At 52.9% G+C, this 4,688-nt stretch overlaps 1 pseudogene; it reads left to right on the forward strand.

Moving 5' to 3' along the window:
• The first annotated feature begins 1,836 nt into the window (after positions 1 to 1,836).
• LOC147822183 (uncharacterized) lies at positions 1,837 to 2,572 on the forward strand (annotated as a pseudogene).
• The last annotated feature ends 2,116 nt before the right edge of the window (positions 2,573 to 4,688 follow it).

The following is a 4,688-nucleotide window of genomic DNA, read 5'->3' on the forward strand; positions in this document are numbered from 1 at the left end:
CCCTGTGTTCCGTTCTAAGCACTGGGGAGAGATAATCACTCTGGATACCTTGGGATTCCTCAGTTGCAGGTGTGTGTGGGCTCAGCATGGACACAGCACTAGCATGTGTCAGAGAGGAGGGTGAGAGACATCTGCTGTGTATGTGTGTGTGTTTGTCTAAACCTCTCAACAATGCTGTGCAATAAGTAACATCCCTATTTTACAGATGATTTGTCCAAAGTCTCCCAGCTGCTCCAGAAAAGAGCTGGGATCAAATCCATATCAGTCTGTCTTCTCCATTTTTGCAGCCACTTTCTGTGACTTTAAATTGTCACATTCCCAACTAGCCTGGGTAAAGAGCAGTGCTAGGGAAAGTCCCCTCCTCCTTCACCTCCCCAGGCTGGCAAGTGCGATGTAATTTAGGAACCCAGCCACAGGGAGGCACTAGGGACACATTCCTTGCCTGGCCAGTGAGCTGGGGACCTGTAGGACAGGCAGCCTGGGATGGGACACTCTTTGCGTGTGATAATCCCAAGCATTGAGTGGCTCAGGGCCACAGGAGCGAACCTCTTCAGCCACCCTTTGCTCCAGCCCGTCTGCTCTGTGACATGTCTATTGTGCTCCTGGTCTCTCCCCACCCAATGCCCAATGACCCCCATTGCTGGGCCTCAGTGTCCCCGTGGGAGAGGGCCATGTGGGGTACAGTTACCTCTGGGGACCGAGCAGGTCAGGGAGGTGGCAGAAGCCAGCCCTCCCTCAGTAATAGCAGCGCACACCCAGAGCGTGTCACAGACAGGAGCTCACTGGCCCCAGCACCCTGTGCTGCTGGGCAGGGATGACACGATCTCTTTCTCCCAAGGAAGACTCTGAGGCCCAGCGGGGTTCAATGACTTGTACAAGGCCACATAGCTGAGCTGGGGCTCGAACCCAGGCCCCTCAGACCCTAACACCGCACCCTGTTCTTCCTCAGGAAAGCAGGCCTGGGTGGTGTGTCTGATCACAGGACCGTGCTGCACTCTCACAGAGAGATGCCCCCCCACCTAGTTTTCTTTTTACCTATTTTCATTTTCCCACTTTTGAAGAAGAGTCGAGTACAGGAGAGTTTTCATTTCCTATGAGGAAAAGACCAGAACAGAGTGCGTGGTGCGGTAGGTGGGGTGGGGTGGGGACCGTGTGTCCCTGAAGGGGGCACTGGGTGGTGGTGGAACCACAGTCCCTGGAGGACTCAGCCCTGCCAGTCCCCATACATTGTTTCTCGGTATGCATTCTGGCCTAATTTTGCAAGGGAAGCCAGAAATATAGATTTTTTAATGTGAAATTTTCAATTTAAAAATAATGACAATTAATTTAAAATTTTAAAACCCTGTGAAGACAAAACAAAATATGTCTGGGGTCTGATTTGGCTTAAGAGTTGCCAGACTGCAACTTTCCTAAGGGTCACATTCACTGTCTGAAAACAAACACTTCCACCCTCTGATTTTCATCATCATTTCTGTAGTTAGCTCTTTTATGTGTTTAGTCACACATTCATTCTATGCATGTATTCCATTCACCCACCCATCCATCCATCCACTCATCCATCCACTCACCCATCCATCCACCCATCCACTCATCCATCCATCCACTCATCCATTTATCCATCCATCCATCCACCCACCCATCCATCCACTCATTCATCCATCCACTCATCCAACCATCCATCCATCCATCCACCCATCCATCCACCCACCCATCCACTCATCCATCCATCCACCCATCCATCCACCCACCCATCCACTCATCCATCCATCCACTCATCCATCCACCCATCCATCCACCCACCCATCCACCCATCCATCCACCCACCCATCCACTCATCCATCCATCCACTCACCCATCCACCCATCCATCCACTCATCCATCCACTCACCCATCTGTCCATCCACCCATCCACCCACCCATCCACTCATCCATCCATCCACTCATCCATTCATCCACCCACCCACCCATCCATCCATCCATCCATCCACCCACCCATCCATTCATCCACCCACCCATCCATCCATCCATCCATCCACCCATCCATCCACTCATCCATCCATCCACCCATCCATCCATCCACTCATCCATCCATCCACTCATCCATTCATCCATCCACCCACCCATCCACCCACCCATCCATCCATCCATCCATCCACCCACCCACCCATCCATCCACCCACCCATCCATCCATCCACCCACCCATCCACCATCCATCCACTCATCCATCCACTCACCCATCTGTCCATCCACCCATCCACCCACCCATCCACTCATCCATCCATCCACTCATCCATTCATCCACCCACCCACCCATCCATCCATCCATCCATCCACCCACCCATCCATTCATCCACCCACCCATCCATCCATCCATCCATCCACCCATCCATCCACTCATCCATCCATCCACCCATCCATCCATCCACTCATCCATCCATCCACTCATCCATTCATCCATCCACCCACCCATCCACCCACCCATCCATCCATCCATCCATCCACCCACCCACCCATCCATCCATCCACTCATCCATCCATCCACTCATCCATCCATCCACTCACCCACTCATCCATCCATCCACTCATCCATCCATCCACTCATCCATCCATCCACTCATCCATCCACTCACCCATCCATCAACTCATCCATCCATCCATCCATCCACTCATCCATCCACTCACCCATCCATCAACTCATCCATCCATCCATCCATCCATCCACCCACCCATCCATCCACTCATCAATCCATTCATCCTACCCCCCACTCATTTGTCCACTCATGCACCCTCTTATCCAACCACACACCCACTCAGCCCCTCATGCACGTGTCTGCACCGAACCACCACTTTCTCACATATTTGTCAGTTCGTTTGCTCAGCCATCATTGTTAGGTCCTCACTGTGTGTGGGACCCTGGGCCAGGCCCTGAGAACACAGTGACAGCTATAACCTAATTCCTGTCTTTCAGGAAATCACCACCTCATTTAGTGGAAATGAGAAGGATGAAAGCAGATGGTGTTAAATTCAGACCCTGCATGTATCAGCTAGGAAGATTTGGGCAATTATTAAAGCTTCTGGGTGTTGGTTTCCCCCTCTGTGAAGTGGAACTATTTTAGATCATTTTGTGTTGCTATAGTAAAGTACCTGAGACCTGGGTAATTTACAAGCCATGGAGTTCCCTGTGGCTTGCAGTTCCGAAGGCTGGAAAGCCCATAGTCAGGAGACCCATCTGACTGGGCTCTGGTGAGGGCCTCGGCTGTGTCATTACATGGTGGAGCCCTAGGGGCACATGGAGGAAGAGGAGCGCCGGCAGGAGGCAGTTGGCAGGAGACAGTTGAGGGAGGCTAAATGCTTTGTAACACCTCACTCTCCATCACAAATCTGGCTCAACCCCCTGAGACCTCATTCTGTGTCCGTAACTCCAGCAGCCTTGTGCGGACTTCACCCCCATGGCCTGGTCACCTCTCAACACCAGCACCTTGGCAGCCTGAGTTTGCCATGAGTTTTGGTGAGGACAAACCACGTGGAAGCCACACAGCAGTAACTGCGCATGCTGGGGAAGGTGTGGCGTCAGGTGAGGGAGGTCGTGTACATGGCTGTGGGGTGTAGTGGGGCGATGCCCGACTCACTGTGGCATCGGGCAGGGCTGCCAGCTCTGTCTGGGGTCAGGAGAGGGAGGCTTTTGGAGGTGGCAGGGTCCATAGGGCTCCACGTGCCCCACGTCGTAGAGGGGTGCTTCATCACTGCTCAGCGCCACTTCCCCGGCTGGGGCCTGCTCTCAGCCCACCAGCACGGGGGCTCCCTGGTCTTGCTTCACCCCTGACCACCCCACCCTGTGCCACCATGGCCCCAGTTTGTGGGGAAATGGCCCAGAACAGGAAGGGCTGCGGGCTCCCTCTTCCCCGATTTGTTGTTATTTTTCCCATTTGAATGGAAACCATGCTTATTAAGGATGATTAGAAAAAAAAACACATCAAACAAGAAAGAAGAAAATTATTTTTTGTCCTATCCTTCTAATGTAACCACACTAAGCATTCTGTTTTTTCCTTTCTCCTAAGCCAGACTACTCGTGTGTGTGTGTGTGTGTGTGTGTGTGTGTGTGTGTGTGCAGAGTTGTAAATCATACGGGCCAACTATTCAGTGTTGTGTTTTTAAAAGCTTTTCCATTGTACCACATGCACTGCGCCTCCCTTGCTCATCTCTGTGAACACAAGTGAAGGCTGTGTGTTTTAGCTGATGACTCTTAAATGAGCACCTACTGTGGTCGGAGAGGGAGGCAGGGCATCAAGACACGCCGACATTCACCCACTGCGGTCTGCCCGATTCTGTTCTAAGCACTGTGTCACATTGCTTCTTCCTCACAGCCACCCCATGGTGCAGGTGCTGGCACTGTGCCCGCTTTCCAGGTGAGGAGAATGAGGCTCAGGGTTGCACAGCCAAGGAAGAGCCAGCTCTTAATTCTGGGTGGGTTGGCCACAGAGCCCGGCCTCTCCCCTGGTGGACTGCTTTGGGTCATCCAGCAGGGAGGGACTGGAGCTGGGACAGGGAACGGACAAGGCAGGTCACAGTGTTGAAGAGGCCCTAGGCCCATCCAGGCCATCGGGGAAGGCTTCCTGGAGGAGGAGGCCACATTTCCATCCCCTCCAAGAGCTACAGGATATGTGGGAGGTGGGAGCTGCAGCTGACA

This window comes from Heterocephalus glaber, unplaced genomic scaffold (assembly GCF_053883595.1).
Source record: "Heterocephalus glaber isolate CG9 unplaced genomic scaffold, H.glaber_assembly_v1.0 deba00001673, whole genome shotgun sequence".
In the NCBI taxonomy this organism is placed as follows: Eukaryota; Metazoa; Chordata; class Mammalia; order Rodentia; family Bathyergidae; genus Heterocephalus; species Heterocephalus glaber.